The sequence below is a fragment of the Ornithorhynchus anatinus genome, chromosome 5 (assembly GCF_004115215.2).
Source record: "Ornithorhynchus anatinus isolate Pmale09 chromosome 5, mOrnAna1.pri.v4, whole genome shotgun sequence".
NCBI lineage: Eukaryota > Metazoa > Chordata > Mammalia > Monotremata > Ornithorhynchidae > Ornithorhynchus > Ornithorhynchus anatinus.
Window position 1 is genome coordinate 75,487,908 of NC_041732.1, and position 25,062 is coordinate 75,512,969.

Sequence of the window (25,062 nt, forward strand, 5' to 3'; positions counted from 1 at the left end):
TCAGGCTTGATTGGCGGTTGAGGGTGCAGAACTGGAAGAGAAGGAAACTGTCTGAACTCCCAAACCCTATCCAAGCCCAAATCCTGGCCAGCGACCAGCCGGGAGACGTCTCTGCTCCCCCGCGCTTTTGGCCAACCCAACCAGGTCATCCTAGCGACGAATTCCCTACCGGAGGGCCGGTAGCCCTAGTGGTCATTTGTTTAGTCTTCATCTGTCCCATCAGGGACAGGTTAAGGCAGTAGACACTTTTACATCCAGTATTTTCTCTTCACAACACAACCTCCCTCCACCACACTTTCTGCCTCCATATCCCCCTTCCAGAGGGTCCCTGAAGGGGAATGTGACGGCTCTGGGGCTGAGTCGAGGTTCAGCATCCCCCTAAAGAAAAACTCTAGGCTTGATAGGCTCACTGTGCTTCCACAAAATGGTCCAGGTGGTCCGTTACCAAATCCTGTTGGTTTAACCTTCACCATATTGCTAAAATCAGCTCTTTCCTCTCCATTCAAACTGCTACCACCTTAATCCGAGCACTTGTCCGATCATCAGCCTCTCTGCCTCCTGTCTCTCCCTACTCCAGTCCATACTTCACTCTGCTGCCTGGATCATTTATCTACAGAAACGTGCAGTCCATGTTTCTCCATTCCTCAAGAATACCCAGTGGTAGCCCTTCCACCTCCGCATCAAACAGAAACTCCTTACCGTCGACTTTAAAGCTCTCAACACCTTGTCCTCTCCTTCCTCACTTCCCTGCTTTCCCAATGCGGTACAGCCCACATAATTTGCTTCTCTAGTGCCAACCTACTCACTGACCTCGATCTTGTTTATTTTGCCACCGGCCCCTCGCCCACATCCTGCCTCTGGCCTGGAACACCCTCCCTTTTCATATCCGCCAGGCTTTCCCCACCTTCAAAGCCTTATTAAAAGCACATCTCCTCCGAGAGGTCTTCCCTGACTAATCCCTCATTTCCTCTTCTCCCACTCCCTTCTGCACTACCCTTTACCCAAGGATTTGCACCCTTTACTCACTCCTCCCTCACCCAACAGCCCTTATGGACAAATCCATAATTTATTTATGTATATGATATTATTTAAATTATTGTCTGTCTCCCTCTCTAGACTGTAAACTCAATGTGGGCAGGGAATGTGTCTACCAACTCTGTTATATTGTCCCCTCCAGGCGCTTAGTACATCAAGTAAGCACTCAAAAAATATGAGCAAAATCGTGATAGAAGACAAAATCCCTGCCCTTAAGGACTGTACGGTTTTATGAGGGACACGCACTAAAAGAATCTACAGATAGAGGGAAGAAGTAGAGATTTGTGAGTTAATGCTTAAATAGTAGGGTATGTAAGTAACTGTGAAACAGCAGGGCTGTAGGTGGTTGCAAATACATAAGTGAGTTGTTAGTGCGGAAGTGCTGAACTGCAGTAGTTTGAGGACGGCGGGGGTAATATAATTTAATATAACCCTGTGGTGAAGAGAAATGAACTGAAGGCATCCTGGAGTTGTGATTTCAGAAGGGCTTTGAAGACAAGGAGAGTGGAGGTAATAATAATAATAATGTTGGTATTTGTTAAGCACTTACTATGTGCAGAGCACTGTTCTAAGCGCTGGGGTAGACACAGGGGAATCAGGTTGTCCCACGTGGGGCTCACAGTCTTAGTCCCCATTTTACAGATGAGGTAACAGAGGCACAGAGAAGTTAAGTGACTTGCCCACAGTCACACAGCTGACAAGTGACAAAGCCGGGATTCGAATATAAAGGTCTGTCCTATATGAAGCGGGGCGAGTTCCAGGCCAGAGGAAGGGCCTGAGCAAGAACTCAGAGACAGGAGAAGCAACAGTGAGCAACCTGGAAAGTAGTGAGAGGAGAGAGTGAATAACCTGGGGGAAAGAGAGCTAATTGCATGCTTTAAAAGTCAGTGGCCAGGAGTTTCTCCTTGATACACAAAGGAACGGATAACACTTGAGGGTTTGGGGGATGTGTGCAGGGGAGATGGATGCAGAACAGTGTTTCAGAAAATTTATCCCGGCAGGAAGTGAAATATGGACTGGAGAGAGGAGAGACTGGAGGCAGGGAAGTGAGCAAGGAGGCTGAAGTAGTAGTCGAGCTGGGATGTGGCAAGTACCTGGATCGGTGTGGTGGCTGGGCGGATGGGGCGGAAGGAGCAGATCTTGGAAACGCTGAGAGGGAAAACTGACCAGATTTAGTAACACAGTGACTGTGGAGGTTGAAGCAGAAGGAGGAGTCAGGAGTAATGTCAAGGTCGTGGGCTTCCGTCTGTGCCTGGAGGTCTCGGCACGTAGGCCAACGGATGCTGGGACTTTGCCATCTTTCGTATCTCTGATTACTGCGATGACTTCCTGCGTAGTTGAGACGAGGGCCAGGTCTTTGCATGTTGGAAAGTTTTCTACGTCTTGCAGGGTCTCGTCTTCAGTGACTGAAAGTGTGTTGCCTCTGCACACAGTTGGCCCTCAATCAATGCTACTGACTGACTGACTGACTGATTGGCTGGCTGCCTAACTGCCATTCCCCACCCTAGCATCCTGTTCCCAGAGATGAGTTTAGGCCAACCGTTCTTCACCTCTGCCGTTCCCCGGTTTATGAGCCGAGGGGCGCCAGTCATGCCAGCTAGCCACGGGGAAGAGCAAAGCTTTAGAACCTTGGGACCCACGTGGGGATAGGAGGGTGGGGAGTCCCGGCCATCTGCAGGGGAAGAGATGTGGAGCCATCTCCGGAAGACTGCAAGTGGGGGGTCTGGCAGGCCCGGGCAGTGAGAGTGGGTGTGGTGCTCTATCGGGTGTGGCTGCTGAAAAGGATTCAGGTGTGCACTATATGTCGAGAAAATGCCCGGTGCCAGGGCAGGCGGAGGGAGTTCAGGCACGACCTGACAGCTCCGCTTTACACCCTCTTTCTCAGCTGCGGGTCCCTGCCACAGTGTGGCTCTAGGGGTTTGTGTATTCTTGCTTGCTGCTCCTCTCCCAATCAGCAATCCTGGCCTGGCCCTTGGAGGAGGGGCGTGCCCACCAGCAGCCCATCTTCCCAGTTTGGGCATCTAGGGACTGTGCTGGGCTCCCCTGATGTCCTCCTCTCCTCTGTTGGGATGTCATCTTTCCTTGGGGTTCTGCCAGCTGCTCCAAGGGCCTGGGGGGATGGGGAGTAGGCATTTTGGAGGTGCCTGAGCAGAAGTGCCAACTCTGCATTGTAAGCGTGGGGACAAAGGGGAGCTGGGACTTTGGCGGACGTGCAGACTGGGAGGGAACAGCTTTCAGTGAGCCGAAGGGCCAGAAAGCCTCCATTTCACATTGGACAGATTGGAAACTCTCAGGCACTGCCAAAAAACTGGCATGAGGGAGTCTGGGAGTCCAGCTCAAAAAGCTGTGAGGGTTAATGTCCCTCTCACCCACTCTGGGGTTGGCATCTATGTTCCTGCAACCCCCTGGGGTTGGCATCTAAGATCCCAACACCTCTATGGAGTTGGCACTAATACTGTCATTGCCTCCATAAGGTTGACATCTATGCTCCCAAAATCCCCATGTGGTTGGCATCAATGTTCTCTTTACCCCTGTGGGGTTGGCATTGATGGTAATAATAATAATAATAATGTTGGTATTTGTTGAGCGCTTACTATGTGCAGAGCACTGTTCTAAGCGCTGGGGTAAACATAGGGGAATCAGGTTGTCCCACGTGGGGCTCACAGTCTTAATCCCCATTTTACAGATGAGGGAACTGAGGCACAGAGAAGTTAAGTGACTTGCCCACAGTCACACAGCTGACAAGTGGCAGAGCTGGGATTCGAACTCATGAGCCCTGACTCCAAAGCCCATGCTCTTTCCACTGCGCCACGTGGTCCCATTGCCCCCACGGGGTTGGCATCTACGCTCCCAACAATGGCGTGGTATTGGTATTGATGTGAATTGGAGCCCGCGGGGGATTTCCCTGCCTGGGAAGAGAGAAGCTGCAGGGACAGAGAATATGTCTCGATTGTGAATCGGTGCCAAGGATCAGTGGTGGATTCTGGGACCCCTCCCTCTTCTGAGCTGAGAATTCCTAAAGTCTCGACCCTGGGACCTCATGATGTCATAACATCGCAGTGTTGTAACCAAGAGAGGCAAGGAGGGTGAGGCTGAAGACCCGTGGATTCCTGAGCAGGTAGTCCCAGGAATTGGGAAGCAGTACGGGCTAAACGAAAGAGCCCGGGCCTGGGAGTCAGAGGACCTGTGTTCTATTCCAAGTGCTTAGTACAGTGCTCTTCACATAGTAAGTGCTCAATAAATATGATTGAATGAATGAATAATAATTCCAGCTCCACCACTTACCTGCTGGGTGGTCTCAGGCAGTACATTTAACTTCTCTGTGCCTCAGTTCCCTCATCTATTCCCTCATATCGAAGCCATTTTGGGGCTTCAGTGTCTGTTCTCTCTTCTACTCAGACTGTGAGCCCCAGGGGGGACCTGATTATCTTGTAACTACCCCAGAACTTAGTACAGGGCATGACATATAGTAAGCACTTTAACAAATAACAATAATAATCATAATTATTATGATGATTATTTTGGGGGGCAGGTAGCCTGGGAATTACTGTAATCTCCAGTCCTGCTCCAAGTCTTTATCTTGCAAGTCCAGGAATTTTCCCAGCCTCTCCATCCCTGGAGTGACTCTTACAATTTTCGGATTCCCTTAAGGCCCGTAGCAATCCCCCATAATAGCTCTTGTGAGCTACCAGCTTTTATTTTTTTAATGGTATTTGTTAAGTGCTTATTGTGTGCAAGGCACTCTGCTAAGCACTGGGATAGATACAAGCTAGTCAGGTTGGACATAGTCTTTATCCTTCATGGGGCTCACAATCTTAATCCCCATTTTACAGATAAGGTAACTGAAACACAGAGACTTTTAGTGAATTGCCCAAGGTCACACAGCAGACAAGTGGCAGAGCCGGGATTAAATTAAGACCCAAATCCTTCTGACTCCCAGGCCTGTGCTCTATGCACTACCCTGCTATTCAGGTAGGTTCCCCAGTGGTTGTTCCTGGATTGGGTTTGGGGGATTCTGTCAAGGTGTTTCGGTTCAATCCAAAATACCATCTCATTTTCTATCTCCCCTGGCACTTCCTCGCTGCCTTTCAGCAAATGCTTCAAAATATTCCTGGGTTTATTGCTGTTGGAGGACAGGGGCCGCCTATTCCCGCCAAGCTAACCCTCTCGGGGGACAGACACGCTAAGTGTGCTATTAGCGACCGCTTGATGTTTCATTAATATTCATGCAGTACCCCCACCGCCTGCCAGCTGGGAAAGGTGAAAACCAAGTCGGGACAAGTCGCAAAGCCACTGAACCCAGAGTAGTGGAGGACCCAACTGTTTCCACCTAGTTATCTGCGATTTCGGAGGGGGAGGGAGGCAGGGGAGAATGGAGTGATCTGTAACTTTAATAAAATCCCGCCGGCAGACAGAGCCAAGTTTAATGAGGGAATTCTGGCAGCCTCTGGTTCCTTTTAGAATACCCAAACTGAGATTTCAAAGGCGCACGGGAGCCCCGGAGGAATAATGGAGGGTTTTTCCTGACTTGGACTCTGAAGCTGGGCTCGGCTCCTCTCCAGCACAGCTGGCTCTCGTTAGCTCCACTTCTAGAGGCTCAGGTCGGATTTAGGGCCCGGGGCCAGCATGGGTTTGTAGGTGACACCTGGTGGGCGGTGACGGCCGGACCCAGGCCACTGATGTCTAGTGTGATGGGGGTGGTGGGGGGCTAAGGGGCGAGGAGACGGTCTGGGCCATCCCTAGACAGGGGAGCTCCGGGGGAGTGGAAGCTGGGGTCTGGACTTGTGGTGGCTGAAAAAATTTCAACTCTCCCAGGAAACCCTAACTCAATCCTGGCTCTGCCACATGTCTGCTGCGTGACCTTGGGCAAGTCACTTATCTGTGCCTCAGTTACCTCATCTGTAAAATGGGGTTGAGTGTGAGTCCCATGTGGGACAGGGACTGTATCCAACCTGATTAACTTGATCTATCCCAGTGCTTTGAACAGTGTGCTTGGCACATAGTATGGGCTTAACAAGTACCATAATTATTATTATTTACAAATGGTTAATCAGTGAGCCACCATGGACTGGTCTCACTGATCGATTAGGCCTCGTCCTAGGAATAACCTTAGGCCCAACCCAATACTCACCATTAACCTAACCCTAAGAGAAGCAGCGTGGCTTAGGGGAAAGAGCATGGGCTTGGGAGTTCAGAGGTCATAGGTTCTAATCCCGGCTCGGTCACTTGCCTGCTGTGTCACTTTGAGCAAGTCACTTAACTTCTCTGTGCCTCAGTTACCTCCTCTGTAAAATGGGGATTAAGACTATGAGCCTCACATGGGACAACTTGATTACCCTGTATCTACCCCAGCGCTTAGAACAGTGCTCTGCACATAGTAAGCGCTTAACAAATACCAACATTATTGTTATTATTATTATTAAATGAGTATTAAGACTGTGAGCCCCATGTGGGATAACCTGATTATCTTCTATCTCCTCCAGTGCTTAGTACAGTATTTTGCACCTAGTAAGTGCTTAACAAATGCTATCATTATTAACCATAACTCGACTTTAGCAAGTTAGAATTTTCAGTTTTGAATTTGGCATTGCACATTGTTTATTTTAACTTTGTTGATGAAATTAATGCCTGAATTCTCAGTGGTTTGGTTTTGAGTAATTTGCCATCATCATTGCTAATCAATCAACTGCTAATGACTCAGCAAGCTCAGGACATGACAGGCTTTTGAAAAGGCAAGATCTCTGCCCTTGGCCAGCCCCCATCTGACTGCTTTTTCTTCTAACTTATCCTGGAACGCCGTCAGCTCACCAGTACCGAAGCAGTGCTCCCAGCAGCCTGGCTCTGCCAGACAGGACATGTGAAGTGAATGGGGGACAGCAGGATTGCCCAAGCATCTGCCATATGGGGTGCTGAAAGGGTACCCATGCTAGCTGGCAGGACAGAATCAAGGATTTAAAGATATGGAGCATCCCAGTCTCAAAGAATGTGGCATAGCGGTGAGGTGTTGGGAGACCACTGCAGCGGACAGACCAGCCTGGGGGTCAGCAGTCAGGAGGAGGATTATTCTCTTAAAGCAAATATTTTGTGTAGATCAGCAGGGGAGGGCAAAGACACACACACACACACACACACACACACATATATACATATATATATATATCCTGCATTGTCCTTTCCTGCTACTCTCACGTGCATGGGTGAGACCTGTCAGTTGTGTTTTCTCCAAGAACAGGGGACAGCTGGATGTATACTTGGTGGTGAAGAAGCTGAGAAGCAGCATTGCCTAGGGAGTGGCTAGAGCACGGGCCAGGGAGTCAGAAGGATCTGGGTTCTAATACCGGCTCCGTCACTTGTCTGCTGTGTGACCTTGGGCAAATCACTTCACTTCTCTGGGCCTCAGTTACCTCATCTGGAAAATGGGGATTAAGACTGTGAACCCCATGCGGGACAGGGACTTTGCCCAACCTGATTATCCTGCATCTTCCCCAGTGCTTAGTGCAGTGCCTGGCATGTAGGGAGCACTTAATAAATACCATTAAAAGTATCCAAAACTATCTCTTACCCAAACTGGAGAAGGAATCTCCAGCCCTAGAGTTATTTTGAGAGGAGGTGGCCATCTGCTCTGGATGACCTAAGTATCCCCTGTGCAGAAAGGGGGCTGGACTAGAGAGCCCCGTGGGGTCCCTTGGAATTCTCTGACTCCATGACGGTCAATGACTCCATAGCCATATGACCAAGCCAGAATCATGGGATCTGTGTGGGACCGAGCCAGGGGTGGGCCTCTGTATCACGAGTGCTAGGCACTGTCCCTCGCTCTCGGCTCCCCCGGCTCCAACCTGTTGCTCATACCCTTTGTTTGTCTGGAGTGCTTTCCCTCCAAGCAACCAGTTGATCAATGGTGTTTATTGAGTGCTGTGTGCAGAACACTATACTAGACACTTGGAAGAATACAGAAGAATTGGTAGACACATTCCCTGCCCACAGGAAGCTCATGCCTAACCTCCTCCCTTCCCACCTTTAACACTGCCTAAAAAGACTCCTCCTCCAGGAGGCCTTCCCTGATTGATCCTCATCCTCTTAGCCATCCCCTGGTCTCTTTAGCATCCGTGTGCTTGTTTATTTGTGATTTATTTGTTTATTTACTTGGGTGGTTGTTTTATACTTCCTGCTCTTACCACTGGTATAATCACCAACTTTTGCTTTCCATCGCTTCCGTTCGTTCATAAGCTCCTCAAGTGCAGAAATCACATCCTCTCCTGATTTTGTTTGTAATAATAATAATATCTGTGGTATTTAGTAAGTGCTTACTTTGTACCAGGCACAGTTCTAAGCCCTGGAGTAGATAGCAGCTCATCAGGTTGGACACAGTCCCTGTCCCACATCGGGTTCACCGTGTTAATTCTATTTTACAGGGGATGGACCTGAGGCACAGACAAGTGAAATGACATGACCAAGGTCACACAGCAGACAAGTGGTGGAGCTGGGATTAGAACCCGGGTCTTTCTGACTCCCAGGCCTGTGCTCTATCCCCTAGGCCACGCTACGTCTCCCAAGTTTGTCTCTCAAGCCCTCTATATGGTGCTCAGGAAAGAGCTTCACCCACAGAAGATACCAGTTCAGCACTCTGGACCCAGTAGCCTCCCAGTACACCCCATTGACAGATAGATTGACTCGCTCCATTCTCAAGCCTCACACAGGTCTTCTCATCCCTCCTGACTCCATGTCCCCCTTAGTACCTCTACCCTCACGGGTTTCTGTCTGGGATCTCTTCTCTTATGGGCTCCAACAAACAATTCCAGCCCCACCTGGCCCACCTTCCAGCCCTCTCTCTCCAATTCAGCTATGGCCTTTATCATTAAAGTCTCAGACTTGACACTGCTTCAGCCTGTTGCCATTTGCCCGGAATTATAGGGGATTATGAGTCAAAGGAAGGAATTCTCCGGGGGTGGGGAGGGAAGCAAGGGGGAGGGAGTGGCGAGAAATGGTAAGGCAGCAGCGGGCGGGTGCCTCAGCTCCTAAAATCTCAGCATCTCAGGCTTGAGGGGCTTTTCCCTTCCATGTTCTTCCCTCAAAATCCAGTTCTGGGAGGTCAAAGAGAAAAGGGGCTGGAAAGTATTCTTTCCAGGAGTCTGTGGGGAGGCGACCTGCTACTTAGCCCACTACTGAGTTCAGGGGGGTTCAGGAAAATTTACGTCTGGTTCCTGACACCTTTCTGGCAAGGCCTGTCTCACTCAGACTAGAGGATAACCTCTTTGGTCATAATCCCAGGAAGTGAAAGGAATTGGCAGTTGGAGAAGAGAAGACTGAGGGCTGAAAAATTGCTGTCTTCAGCATTGACCAGGTGGATTGAGTAAGGCACCGGAAGTCAGGAGATCTGGGAGACCTGGGTTTGAATTCCACCTTTGTCACTGGTCTGCAGGTTGGCCTTGGACAAAACATTTCACTTCTCACTGTTGCTCAGTCTCGTCTATCTCGCAGCTGACCCCTTGCCCACATCCTGCCTCTGACCTGGAACTTGTTGCCCTTTCATATCAGACAGACCACCACTCTCCCCCACTTCAAAGCTTTATTAAAATCCCACCTCCTCCAAGAGCCTTTATTTCCCCTACTCCTACTTCCTCTCCCTTCTGCATCACCTTTGCACTTGGATTTGAACCTTTTATTCACCCCAACCTCAGCCCCACAGCAGTTAGGTACATATCTGAAATGTATTTTAATGTCCGTTTCCCCCTATAGACTGTAAACTCCTTGTGGGCCGGGAACATATCTACCAACTCTTATATTGTACTCTCCCAAGCGCTTAGCACAGAGTAAGTGTTCAGTAAGTATTACTGATTGATTCTCTTGGCCCCAATTTCCTTATCTGTAAAATGGGGATGATCTATCAGCTCTTCCTACTTAGACTGTGAGCCCACATAGGATAGGGACCATTTCCAAGATGATAATCTGGTATCTAACACTCCTGTCCCTCTGTCCTCCCCCCACCCTCTGATAGGTACATGACAAGTGCTTCATACATGTTATTCTTAATTATTATTTTAATCCATGAATGTGTTTGGGAAATGAGCATCCTACGTTTCCTCAAGAGGCAGAACAGAGGAAATAGAATGAAGAGCTGCAAGGTAATAATAATAATAACATTGATGGTATTTGTTAAGCACTTACTATGTGACAAGCACTGTACTAAGCGCTGGTGTAGATACAAGGTAATCAGGTTGTCCCCCACACAGTCTTAATCCCCATTTTTCAGATGAGATAACTGAGTCACAGAGAAGTTAAGTGACCTGCCCAAAATCACACAGTTGATAAGTGACAGAGCTGGGATTAGAACCCATGACCTCTGACTCCCAAGTCACTAAACCATACTGCTTCTCTGTAGGGAAAGGTAGGGCTTGGTCATTAATGAGGAAATGAACCCCGGATCAGGTGACCTAGGGAGAGGGTCCCAAAGATTCATTCATTCAATCATTTATTGAGTGTTTACTGTGTCCAGACCCCTGTACAAAGTGCTTGGGAGAGTACACTAAAACAGTAAACAGACACATTCTTTGCCCACAACGAGCTTACAGTCCAGAGGTCTTTAAGGATTGCAGAGACATCTGTCTGTCCAGGATCGTTAATTTAGTTATGTTATTTATTAAACCCTTACTGTGGGCCAAACACTGTCCTAAATGATTGCACGTGGAATAGGAAAAAATGGTTGTACACATGTGCATGGAGTTTGGACATAGTGTAATACGAACAGGGTGAGCTTTCTGTTGCAGGGGATCTGCAAGAATAGGGGAACTGACTACATTCTTGAATAATAATTTTGGTATCTATTAAGTGCTTGTTATGTGCCGAGTACTACGCTTTCTTTCCCCTTTCTCTTCTCTCTCTTTTCTCTCTTTCTCTCTTTCTCTGTGGATGTCTTTGTAACTGCTTTTCTCTCTTTGCCTCTCTGGTTATTCTCTGCTTATGTGTTTGTGTATGCATGCCTGTCTTTCACTATCTGTCTCTATTTCTTTGCGTCTTTCTCTGTCTTTCCCTCTCTCACATCCTTTAGGTCTCTAGGGGTTAGGTCTCCTTACCCGGCTCTCTCCCTCTCTCCACTTTAAAGCCGTTTCAATTCCTTGTCTCTCTTCACAGGGGTTCTTGCTGGGAAACCTAGATGCAGCTGTACATGCCAAACCCAACTCCATCTGCCTGCTCCTGTCGTCCTGCTCACCAGCGTGAAGCTGGAATGGCAGGGGCCAGGGTACAGCCCCTCTCAGCGTGGTACATGCTGGCTTGGCCTGCTGCCTTGGCTTGCTGCCTTGGTCACTGGCTTGAACTGCTGGCTTGACCGCTGGCTTGGCCAGCTGGTCTGCCCACTGGCTCTGCAGTCCCCAGGGCTCTGGCAAGCAGGGAAGCTGGAGGCCCAGGGAGGAGGGTAGAGATGGGGTTGGCAGCTTTGTGCATCCAGGTTGGTGCCACAGAACTCTGTCCTCTCATAGGGAGAGATGGTCAGAGGGGGCAGGGCTAGGAAAGAGGTAGCCATTACATGCGCGGGCTCTGTGGGCTCCAGGGAGCCCTGGCCTTGGGTCCAGGACCCTCTGCTTTCCCCACCTTCAAAACCTTATTAAAAGCACATTTCCTCCAAGAGGTCTTCCCTGACCAAGCCCTCATTTTATTTTCTCCCACTCCCTCTGTGTCACCCAGATTGGCTCCCTTAATTCACCCCCTGCCCCTCAGCCTTACTGTACTCATGAACATGTCGGTCATTTAATTTATATTAATGTCTCTCTCTCCCTCTAGACCGTAAGCTCATTTTGGGAAAAGAACCTGGGTACCAACTCTGTAATACTGTACTCTTCCAAGTGCTTAGTACAGTGCTGTGCACACAGTAAATGCTCCATAAAAATTACTGATGGATTGATTGATAGCCAAGAATCTGGGTTCACGGGGAGTTGTGGCTGGCTGGCAGACTGTGGTGGTGAGCTGCAGTGGAGGGGTAGGTAAAAACGAGCCTGAAGCTCGGTGTTGGCAGTGGATCCCCTCTATATCCTGTTGAGACCAGAAAACCCAGGGCCAGCCTCTGGGGAGGGGGTCAAGGGGGAAGGTGGGGAGGAATTTCTGGCAATAATAGGGACACGAAAGGATCAAGTGGTCCAGCTCCCAGCTGCCCAAACCTTCCCCTTTCATCAGAGCCTTAGCTGGGGCATTGGAAAAGCGACCAGCTGCTATTGAAGACCCGCCGTCGTGGGAACCAGTTTTCTCAGTCAGCCCGTGGCAGTGACACCAACCAGCTACCAGGGGTGGGGGGATTTTTACTTAAAAAAATGCCCCAGGAATCACCAAAGTGGGTGCAAAATTCAGCAACTTTGGGCTGCACACTTTGAGGTTTTGGATGGGTGTGGGTGGGTGGGTGGGAGTGTTGGGGGAAAAAAGAAGGGGGTTGCAGGGTTTCTCCCCTGCCAGGAGCCCGGTGCAACCTCCCTGGGAGAGGGGACGCAGAATTCCAGACGCCTCAGCCAGAAGGCCTCTGGTCCCCAGACATGGTCTGCCCTAACTGCTAAAAATAGCCAGAGACAGAGATTGCCCAGAATGTCTCAGCAACATGGTCTGGGATCACGTGGCCCTTGCGGGCTCTCTTTGAGTCTAATCTAAATCCCTCCCACTGCAACGTAAGCCTATACTCGCACGATCTTTCCTGAGTGGAAAGGAAAAAGCCACTTCCCCCCTTCTCTCCCACAGGCCCGTTTAGGGACCAGACTGGATTGATTAAATGCTCAGAAAAATCCTAGAAAGAAAAATACTTCAGGCACAGTAAAAAGGATTATTCCATAGTGTACACCTTTTTGGGCAATATTAGTGCCGTGGCCTTGGTGCGTGCCTTCTTGTAGCACATCTTGTCATCACTGATAAAACAGAATTAGGTTGTTTAATAATCCTCCCGCAACTCAGATCGGGTAGATGCCAGGACCCGTGTTTCGCCGCCTGCTTCTGCAGAGGCAAGAATCAACCTTATAGCTTTTGATGTAAGTCCTGCTTTCAGCATCTGTCTTCCCTGGGGCCCTGGTGGGCACTGAGCCTGACTTTTCTTGTGAGGGTGGGGGGGAGTAGCAGGGTGGGGCTGGGGAGGGGGCCGACGGGCTCCTTCTGAGAGCTATCATTCATTCGGTCGTATTTATTGAGTGCTTGCCGTGTGCAAAGCACTGTACTGAGCGCTTGGGACAATTCAATATAGCAATGAACAGGCACATTTAAGCAGTGTGGCTTGGCGGATAGAGCACGGGCCTGGAGATTTGGAAAGTCCCGCGTTCTAATCCTGGCTCTGCCACTTATCTGCTGTGTGACTGTGGGCAAGTTACTTCACTTCTTTGTGTTCATTTACCTCAATGGGGATCAAGACTGTGAGTTCCATATGGAACATGGACTGTGTCCAACTTGATTAGCTTATATCTACCCCAGCATTTATTACAGTGCCTGACACATAGTAAGCCCTTAACAAATAAACCTCTATGAGGCCTTCCCTAGCTAAACCCTCTTTTCCTTTTCTTCCACTCCCTTCTGCATCGTCCCGACTTGCTCCCTTTATTCATTGCTCCCTTTATTCATCACTCCCTTCCAGCCCCATGGCACTTATGTACATATCCATAGTTTATGTTAATGCTTATCTTCTCCTCTAGACTAAGCTCATTGTGGGCAGGGGATATGTACATATTGTTATACTGTACTCTCCCAAGCACTTAGTACAGCACACAGTAAGTGCTCAATAAATATGATTATTGACAAAATACCATAAAAAAAATTTCTGTTCCTGTTTCCTCATCTGTAAAATGGGGATTCTAGGCCTGCCCTCCCTCCTATAAAGACAATGAGCTCCACAGGATAGGGGCTGTCTGACCTGATTATCTTGTATTTACTCCAGGACTTAGTACATTGCATGGCAAATAATAAGTACTAAACAAATACCACAATTACCATTATTTTTGTTGTTACTGGACTCTCTCCAGCCCTGGTCAGGATGGTCTCGGGCCTGTTCCAAGCCCAGGGAGGGCAAATTTGGGAGGTGAGCCCAGACAAGCCGGCAGGGAAACAGGCTTTGTCCCCAGAGCTGGGAAATGGGGAGAGAGGCAGCAGCCACCTTCGTCAGTCAGTCGATCCTTGTCCCCACGGAGCAGGACACCCTGAATACTGCAGAGATGGTGGCATGGCTACACCCACACGTGCCCTTTAAGCACCCCCGAACTTTCATTTTCATCAGTGGTTCTCAATGAGAGGCTTCTGAGGGCAATGTTTCCAGGCAATTTTTTCAATATGGTACTTGTTAGAAGGACCTGGGTTCTAATCCTAGCTCTGCCACTTGTCTGTTGTGTGACCTCAGTCAAGTCACTTCACTTCTCTGGGCCTCAGGTACCTCATTTCTAAAATGGGGATTAAGACTGTAAGGCCCATGTGGGACATGGACTGTGTCCAAATTGATTAGCTTGTATCTACCCCAGGGCTTAGAACAATGCCTGGCACATAATAAGTGCTTAACAAATACCATAAAAAAGATAAAAATGCAAAAAAGCTGCCCCTTCCCCCCAAGGAGTTTACAAATAAGTATCAGGAGAAGCAGTGCCACATAGTGGATAGAGCACAGGCCTGGGACTCAGAAGGACCTGGGCTCTAATCCTGGCTCTATCACTTGTCTGCTGTGTGACCTTGGGCAAATCATTTCTTTTCCCTGTGCCTAAATAACCTCATCTGTAAAATGAGGATTCAGACTATGAGTCCCATGTGGGACAGGGACTGTGCCTATCCTGATTAGCCTTTATCTTCCCCAAGGCTCAGAACAGTGCCTGGCACATAAATGCTTAACAAATACCGCAATTATTATTGTTAATTATTATTAGCTTCTCTGTGCCTCAGTTCTCTTGTTCTCCCTCCTACTTAGACTGTGAGCCCCATGTGGGTCAGAGACTGTGTCCAACCTAGTTAACTCGTATCGATCTTAGAACACTCTCCCCACTCCAGTTCATATTTCATTCCACAGTCCACATCATCTTTTTACAAAAACGTTCAGGACATCACCCCTCTCCTCAGAAATCTCCAGTGGTTGCCCAACCACCTTCGTATCAAACAAAAACTCCTCACCATTGGCTTTATAGCTCCCCATCCCCTTGCCCCCTCCTACCTCACCTCGCTTCTCTCCTTCTGTAGCCCAGCCCACATACTTCGCTTCTCTAGTGCTAACCTTCTCACTTTGCCTCCATCTTGCCTGACTCGCTGCCGACCGCTGGACCTCATCCTGCCTTTGGCCTGGAACACCTTCCCTTCTCAAATTAGATGCGCAATTACTCTCCCACCCGCCCCCTTCAAAGCTTTATTGAAGGTACATCTCCTCAAAGAGGCCTTCCCTGACTAAGCCCCACTTTTCCTCATCTCCCACTCCCTTCTGTGTCACCCTAACTTGCTACCTTTGCTCTTCCTCCCCCTCTGAGCCCCACAGCACTTATGTACATATCTGTAATTTTATTTATTTGTATTGACGTCTGTCTCCACCCTGGACTGTGAGCTCACCGTGGGCAGGGAATGTCACTGTTTATTGTTATATTGTACTCTCCCAAGCGCTCGGTTCAATGTTCTGCACACAGTAAGTGCTTAATAAATACAATCAAATGAATGAATGAACTTAAGAAATACCATAAAAAATGCTGTCCTTGCCCTCAAGGAGTTTACCTTCTCTCTCTGTTCTGCCTCTCTTTTCCTTCTCTCTTTCCCCTTCTCTTTCCCTTGCTTGCTCGCTCTCTCTCCCTCTCTCTCTTTCCCCACCTTTCTCTCCTCCTCCCCCCCACATACCCTAGCCTCAGTCTTTCCATCTGGAAAATGGATCCAGCAATTCCCTTCCCCAAGGGAGCCGGGGGGGTTTGGCAGGACTCAAACATGAAGTGGTTTTTCCCGACTTTGAGCCAAAGCCGCAGGATTAATTAAGCAAGGATGGAGGATTTCAGGGAGCTGGGGACGTGCCTGTGTAGTGAAGGCATCTCGAGCCCTTGTTGAAGGAATAGAGTGGAGAGCTCAGCTGCCTGACGGCTTCCAGATGGAGTTTCTGCAGCTCGGGCCTCGGGGGCAGTAGGCTGGGTGGGGGATGCGGGAGGAGAACCCGTGACTGCCTTCACTGGCATGAGAACCCACATGACACCTTCTTCTGCCGAGGCGGGGGGAGCGGGTCCGGCTAGGTGGCCGGCGGAGGACATGGTGGAAGTCGGGATGTGGCTTGGTGCTGGACAGCCCTGAGGCTGTGCTCAGTCGCTGCCCTGGGGAAAAATGGCATTTTGCTGAAACTCTGGAGCCAAGGGAGACTGGAGGGATGGGGGAGGCTGAGGAAGTTGGAGGGGTGAGTGGGCTGAGGAAGGTGAGGGAGCAGCATGGCGTAGTGGATGGAGACTGGGCCTGAGAGTCTGAAAGTCATGGGTTCTAATACCGGCCCAGTGCTTGTCTGCTCTGTGACCTTGGGCAAGCCACTTAACTTCTCTGCGCCTCGGTTACCTCATCTGTAAAATGGGGATTAAGACTGTGAGCCCCATATGAGACAACCTGATTATCTCCTATCTACCCCAGCGCTTAGAACAGTGCTCGACACATAGTAAGCACTTAACAAATACCATAATTATTATTACTGAGTTGAATGAATGGATGAGAAAAGTGAGGGAGACCAAAGGGAGATGGGGAGGGTTGGGGGGACGGGGGACGCTAAGGGAGGCTGAGGAGGGGTGGGTGGGCTGCAGAGGCTAAGGGAGGCTGGGGAGGGGTGGGTGGGCTGGGGAGGCTGGGAGGGTTGGCTCCTGGGTCTGTAGTGTTTGCCAAGGAGGATTCCTATCACCGAGCGACAGGCGCTGGGGTGGTGTGGAAACTGACCAGGCTCTGTGGGCCAACCAGCTGGATCGGATAAAGAGAAAAATCCCCGCAATCTTATTCCAACTCCAGCCCCAACGGCCTCAGCCGACTTCTGAGGCCTAGAGGGGCCCACGCGGTACGGAGGGAGATGGGTGGAGACCCCCAGGTGGAGAAATTGAGTTCTTCACTCCTCCTCAGGCTCCGACCTCACCCACTGCCCATTCCTGGCTGTCCCTCCCATTCCTCCAGGAGGCCCCCTGGAGCTCTGCCGCCTCCACACCCTCGAGCCAGCCAGGCCCAGAGCCCCGCAAAGCCAAACCTTCTAGAAGAAAGACCTGTAAGGAAGTTTTTCCTGAGCACTTACCCTGTGCAGAGCACTGCACTAAGCACTGGGAAAAGTACACTAGAGTTAGTGATATGATCTCTGCCCTCAAGGAGCTTAGAATTTAGCAGGGAAATGGAAGAAGGTAGTCACATTAGCCTCTGGCTCTTCTTTATTTTGGGGAAATCTGACCGTGAGCCCAAATGGGTTTTTTCATTCATTCAATAGTATTTAATGAATACCCTATTTATTACCCTATTTATTTTGTTAATGAAATGTACATCGCCTTGATTCTATTTAGTTGCCATTGTTTTTACGAGATGTTCTTCCCCTTGACTCTATTTATTGCCATTGTTCTTGTCTGTCCGTCTCCCCCGATTAGACTGTAAGCCTGTCAAACGGCAGGGACTGTATCTGTTGCCGACTTGTTCATTCCAAGCGCTTAGTACAGTGCTCTGCACATAGCGCTCAATAAATTCTATTGAATGAATGGGTTTTTTCTGAGTTGGACAGATGCCAGCCTGAACAGGAGTGACTGGACTCCATCAGCTCCTTGTTTTTGAGAAGCATCATGATGGAGTGGAAAGAGCACAGGCCTGGGAGTCAGAAGGTTATGGGTTCTATTCCCAGATCCCTGACTTGTCTGCTGTGTGACCTTAGACAAGTCACTTCACTTCTCTGGGCCTCAGTTACATTATCTGTAAAATGAGGTTGAAACTGTGCGCCCCATGTGGGACAGGGACTGTGTCCACCTCGATTTGCTTGTAACCACCCCAGTGCTTAGTACAGTGCCTGTCACATAGTAAGTGCTTAACAAATATCATCATCACTAAAATAAATTACAGGTCAGGGAAGTAACCCGCTAAGAAGTTACATACATGTGTTGTGGGAGTAGAATGAGTACCTAAGTGTTTAGGGGGTATGGCCTCATGGATAGAGCAATGGCCTGGGAGTCAGAAGGACCTAGGTTCAAATTCTGGCTTCATCCCTTGTATTCTGTGTGAACTTGGGCAACTAACTTCACTTCTCTGGGCCTCACTTATAAAAATGGGGATTAAGACTGTGTGTTCCATGTGGGACAGGGACTGTGTCCAACCTGATTAGCTTATATCTACCCAGCACTTAGGACTGTGCTTGATACATAGTAAGTCCTTAACAAATACCATTATTATTATTATTATTGATTCAACTACCTAACTAGCTCAGTAGGGACAAAAATAGGTTGAGGAGGTGAGAGACTAGTCAGGCAAGGCTTCCTGAAGATGTGATTTCCACAGGACTTTGAAGATGGGGAGAGCCGTGATCTGTGGGATGTGAAGAGTGAGGGAGTTCCAGGCAGGATGGACTATTTGAGCAAGGTATCAATGGTGAGAAATCAAGGCACAGTGACTAGGTTGGTGTAAGGGAGCAAAGTGTGTGCGCTGGGTTGTAAGATAGGTAAGGGAGAGCTGATTCAGTGCTTAAAACCAAAGGTGATGAGATTCTACTCGAGGTGGAGAGGGATTGACAAAAATGGGAGGTTTTTGAGGAGTGGGGAGATGTGCACAGGGTGTTTTAGGAAAACGATTCAGGCAGCGCAATGAAGTTTGGGCTGGAATGGAGAGAGCCCGGAGGCAGGGAGGTGAGCAAGGAGGCTGATTTAGTAGACAGGATATGACAAGTGCTTGGACCATCAGGGTGGCTGTTTGGATGGGGAGGATTCTGGAAATGTTATGAAGATAGAACAGATGGGATTTGGTGCCTGAATACTTGGGTTGAAAGAAGAAAAGTCAAGGATAGTGCCAAGGATATGGTTTTGTGAGACAGGGAAGATGATGGAATTGTTAAAAGTAGTGTCTGTCTCTAGTGAGGAACTAGAATGTAAAGCTTCTAGAGGGCAAGGATCATGATTAGATAAACAGTGTGGCCTAGTGGAAAGAGCGTGGGCTTGGGAGTCAGAGGACCTGGGTTCTAATTCCGCTCTGCTACTTGTCTGCTATGTGACCTTGGGCAAGTCACTTTACTTCTCTGTGCCTCAGTTACCTCACCTGTAAAATGGGGATTAAGACTGTGAGCCCTTATGTGGGACAAGAAATTTGTCAGACCCGATTATCTTGTAGGTACCCCAGTGCTTAATACAGTGCCTGGCACATAGTAAGTGCATAACAAGTACCACAGAAAAAAATGCCACATCTACTAATTATATTACACTCTCCCACGCACTTAATACAAAGATCTGCACCTAGCAGGTTCTCAATCCATACTACTGATGGATGAAGCCTTGAGGTTGTGGTGAACGGGGTGATGTAGCCACCTCCACGGGAGATGTCTGGGAAGCAAGATGAAAGTAAATCAATCAGTCAGTCGGCTGTATTTATTGAGTGCTTACTGTGTGCAGAGAACTGAACTAAATGCTTGGGAGAAAACAATGTAACAAAGTTGGAAAACTCTACCCAAAATGAGCTTTCAGTCTAGAGAGGGAGACAGACATAAATATAAATAAATAAATTATGGGTTAATTACGAATAAGTGTGTAAATGCTACAGAGCTGAAAGGGAGATAGCAGAAGTGAGGGGTCAGGAAAAGCAAGTAGACTTGCTGGTACAATCTCTCATAATATCCCATCTAGACTACTGCATCAGCCTCCTTTCTGATCTCCCATCCTCCTGTCTCTCCCCACTTCAGTCCATACTTCACTCTGCTGCCCAGATTATCTTTCTACAGAAACGCTCTGGGCATGTCATTCCCCTCCTCAAAAATCTCCAGTGGTTGCCTATCAACCTTCACATGAAGCAAAACCTCCTCACTATTGGCTCAAAGCTCTCCATCACCTTGCCCCCTTCTACCTCTCCTCCCTTCTCTCCGTCTACAGCCCAGCCCGCACACTCCGCTCCTCTGCCGCCAGCCTCCTCACTGTGCCTCGTTCTCACCTGTCCCGCCATCGACCCCCGGCCCACATCCTACCTCTGACCTGGAACGCCCTCCCTCCTCACATCCGCCAAACTAACTCTCTTCCCCTCTTCAAAGCCTTATTGAGGGCTCACCTCCTCCAGGAGACCTTCCCAGACTGACCCCCTTTTCCTCTGCTCCTCCTCCCCTCCCCATCAAACCAACTCCTTCCCTCTGCTCTACCCCCTCCCCCTCCACAGCACTTGTGTATATTTGTACATATTTATTATTTATTTTATTAATGATGTGTATATATCTATGATTATGTTTACCTATTTTGATGGCATTGATGCCTGTCTACTTATTTGGTTTTGTTGTCTGTCTCCTCCTTCTAGACTGTGAGCCCGTTGTTGGATAAAGATTGTCTCTATCTGTTGCCAGATTGTAATTTTCAAGTGCTTAGTACATTGCTCTGCACACCATAAGCACTCAATAAATATGATTGAATGAATGATGATGAAGTTACAACTTCATATTGAGGCTCAGAGCAATTGCTCTTGACCCACATGTTGGAGACATTGCTCACAATCATTATTATATGATATGATTATTATTATATGATTATATTATATGATTATAAATCACTGTTTAAATGTCTACTGTATGCGGAGCACTGTGCTAAGTGCTCAAGAGAGTATACTATAATGTGGTATTTGTTGAGCACTTACGATGTTCCAGGCACAGAGCTGGGGTAGATACAAGATAATCGGGTTGGTCAAAGTTCCTGTCCTACATAGTGTGTCCTGTCTTAATCACCATTTTGCAGATGAGGAATCTGAGGTTAAGAGATGTTAAGTGACTTGTCCAAGGTCACACAGACAAGTGGCAGAGCTGGGATTAGAACCCAGGTCCTTCTGACTCCCAGGCCACTAGGCCATGCTGCTTCTCCAACACTGGCCTAGAGACACAACCATGCCTACGAGGAGCTTACAATCTAATCATTAGTCTTTCAAATTTGCACTAAGTTTGAGGATTAATCATTTCAGAAAACTGAAGGTTGAGAGGAGATGAGTGAAGTCTATCAGATCATTAAATGGGAGGGCCGGGTGAACATGGAATTGAGGGAGAAGCGCAGAGCTTGGGGATAGTGGGTTCAAAATACACCAAAGGAAAACATGTCTTTGTCCAGCAATGGCTGAGTTTATAGATAATGGCATCAGGAAAAGTGGTTCAGCTTGAAACTCCGGCAAGTTCAAGAAGGGTTTGGGTCCATAATAGGTTCTAGGAGGAAGGTAAGGGATGGAGGGGGGAGAGTCAGGGGTGTAGAGAGGTCCATGTTGGATCCCTAGAGGAAGAGTCAGCGTTGGAAAGGGGAGAGTTAGGGGTGTTGGATGGTCCGTGCAAGATCAGTGGAGGGAGAGTCAGGGATGGAGAAGTGAGTCAGGGGTATTGGATGATCCATGCTGGGTCACTAGACGGAGAGTCAATCAGTCAGTGATCATATTTATTGAGTGCTTACTCTTGGGAGAGTACAAAAAATATATTCCTTGCACACAGTGAGCTTGCACTCTAGAGGTGGGAGACAGCCATTAATATAAATAAATTACATATATGTATATAACTTCTAAGGGGCTGGGAGGGGTGATGAATAAAGTCAGGGTGGCGCAGAAGGGAATTGAAGAAAAGGAAAAGAGGGCTCAGTCAAGGAAGGCCTGTTGGAGGAGATGTACCTTCAAAAAGGCTTTGAAGAAGGGGAGAGTAATTGCTAGTCGGGTATGAGGACGGAGGGCATTCCGGTTCAGAGGCAGGATGTTGGCAAGAAGTCAGCGGTGAGAAAGACAAGATTGAGGTACAGTGAGAAGCTTAGCATTAGAGGACTGAAGTATGCCAGTTGGGTCGTAGTAGAAGAGTAGCAAGGTGAGGTAGGAAGGGGAAAAGTGATTGAGTGCTTTAAAGACAATGGTAAGGAGTTTCTGTTTGCGGCAGAGGTGGATGGGCAACCACTCGAGGTCTTAAGGAGTAGGGAAACATGGCCAGTTAGAGGTGGAGAGGGCAGAGTTCGAGGTACTGGAAGGTCCATCTTTGACCATTAAAGTGAGTATCAAGGAGGACAACCAGTGCACGCTTCCTCCCGGCACCCAGGTGTTCTACTGGGGACAGCGTCCTGAGCTGGAGGGAATATGGGGTTGACCCAGAGATGGTATTTCTTGTTTTCTCAGCGTTCCTTACCCTGGGGCAGTGCCTATTTGTAAGACCAACACATCCTATTTTACCCTCTTTGGATCAGACTGGTTAGGGTGGATTCACAACCCGAGGCCCCGATGTCCAGGAGAAGAACGGAGTCCATTGTTTTCCTCATCATTGCCATTGTCCTAGAACTGTGGGGCTCTGGGCTCCCAATCTGGCTCCCTTCACCAGACGGACACTGTGTCTATTGATTTCGGGTTTCTTTTAAATAACTCCCCCTGGGGATATCTGGTGGGATCCTTCCCTGCAGCCACTATCAACTTTTGTTACTTCTCAATTACTGACTAGAAGGGCAAAATCCTTGTGAAGAGAGAAAATGAATCTGTGGCTCAGGGGAAAATGGACTCATTCATTCATTCATTCTATCGCCCTTCTCTTCCTTCCTCCCCTCCTGCCCACTCCTTCTGACAGTCTCCACATCTTCCTCTTCCCCTCTCTCCCCCCTCTTCCCTCTCTCTCACTCTCCCTCCACTTCTCCCCTTCTCCCTTTCTCTCTCCCTTCTCCCCTCCTGCCCCTTGCTCTGCCTCAGTCTCCCCCTTCCTCTTTCTCTCTCCCTGTTTCCTTCTCTCTTTCTCCCTCCACCTCTCTCCTTCTCCTTTTCTCTCACCCCCTCTGACTCACAGTCTCCAATGCTTCATCCCTCTCTCTGTCCTTTCCTTCCCCTCTTCATAGAAGCGATGTCTACTCCTCTCCTCACCCCCTCTTTATCTTTCATTCATTCAGTCAGTCATAATTATTAAGCACTTACTATGTGCAGAGCACTGTACTAAGTGCTTGGGCAAGTACAATTCAACAATGAACAGTGACATTCCCTGCCCATAACGAGAATAGTTGGGAACTGGGCACTTGAAGGGCAAGTTTTCTCCATCACTTCTAAGCTTCCTCTAGGATGAGGCCCCTATAACCCACTTCATAAAAATAGCATTTATTAAGTGCTTACTATGTGCCAAGCACAGATCTAAGCACTGGCATAGGTACATGTTAACCAGTTCTTGTCCCACATGGAGCTCACAGTTAAGTAGGAGAACAAGTGTTCATTCTCCATTTTACAGTTGAGCAAAGTGAGGCACGGAGAAGTGAATAATAATAATAATGTTGGTATTTGTCAAGCGCTTACTATGTGCAGAGCACTGTTCTAAGCACAGGGGCAGATACAGGGTAATCAGGTCGTCCCACGTGAGGCTTACAGTTAATCCCCATTTTACAGATGAGGTAACTGGGGCACGGAGAAGTTAAGTGACTTGCCCACAGACACACAGCTGACAAGTGAAGTGACTTGCCCAAGGTCACACAGAGGGCAAGTGATGGAGCTGGTTTAGAACCCAGATCCTCCACCTCTCAGGCCCATGCTCTTTCTACTAGGTCAGTCTGCTTCTCATCAAGGATCACATCTGAGGCCACAGGCCCTTTATCCTCTGACCACCTTCCCGTCCACCTGGCCTGGGCTGAGCCCAAGCTCACAAGGGGTACTGTGTGCTTGAAGAAGCAGACTGTCCCTCTGCTCTCCCTTCCCTTCCTCCTAGGGATCACTTCCTAGCCCCTTGGCTACCCAAGGGAAGGGTTGGGGGGTGAGAGGCAGCGGGTTGTGGGGACAGAGGCCCCCCCAGACTAGCAGCAGACAGCGGGGGTGAGCCTGGAGGTGTGTTGGAGAGCCTAGCGGGCTGACTGGCAGCCCAGTTTTCCAACCCCCTCCCCCGCCCCCGACCCAACGCAGAGCTGATAAGGTCAGGCAGGGGGTCTGAGCACTCCAGGGCCTGCGCTGGCACGATCCAGGCTCCCACCCTCTTGGCTGCCGTTCTGGGCCTTACGGATCTGCAGCTCCAGCAAATTCTTTCCAAGTTGGCGTGCCAGGGGCTCCGAGGGGCAGAGTGGGGTGAGGCTCTGGGGAGCAGTCCAGGTTATGGGCCATCGACCTTAACTCTTAATGAGGGAGCAATCATGACTTATATATGTATTGGGTGCCTCCCTTGTGCTGAGTGCCATGCCGGCCGCCTGCTGTGATCAGAGCACCATGCTGGGCACCCGCTATATGCAAAATGCCATGCCAGCAGACCTGGTTCTGCCAATGGTCTGCTTTGTGGCTTTGAGGAAGCCACTGAAACTTCTCTGGGCCTCTGTTTCCCTATATGTACATTAGGTTAAGATATCTGATCTTTTCCCTCTTATACTGTGAGACTCATGTGGAACAGGGATTGTAATAACAATGGTAGAACTTACTGAGCACTTACTCTGGGTCAAGAACTGGAGTAGATACAAGATAATTAGATTGGATGCAGGCTCTGACCCACATGGGATTCACTGTTTAACAGACAAAAAGAGGTATTTGAGTCCTGCTTTACAGATGAGGAAACTGAGGCCCCAGGAGATGATGTGATTTGCTCAAGATCATACAACGGACAAGCGGTGGTCAGGACTAGAACCCAGGTTCCCCGGTTCCCAGGCCCTTGCTCATGGGGCTAGGTCATGCTACCACGGTTGCTATTATAAAGCAAAACTATGGCAGGGGATGTATGCGTGTCGTGATATGACTTGAACTTTTGCTGGGTATCCCGTTCTGGGGCTCGCCCCTTGGCTGTGAGGCTGGAGCCGCCGTCTCTTGCTCCCCGGGAAGCAGGCTAACTAGTGTGTGAGGGAGGAAATGAGGAGTGCCTTCCCTGCTCGACGTCAGCAGTTTTCGCATCGAGGACCGAGGGCCTTCCCAGGGAACATCGGGGGCTGGGTCCGTTTGTGGCTGTGGGCTTCC

The 25,062-nt window shown here is 49.0% G+C and overlaps 1 protein-coding gene across 1 annotated transcript in view; it reads left to right on the forward strand.

The window, feature by feature from the left end:
* MEGF6 (multiple EGF like domains 6) overlaps positions 1-25,062 on the forward strand; it is a 287,988-nt gene that overhangs the window by 135,501 nt on the left and 127,425 nt on the right. The window lies entirely within an intron of this gene.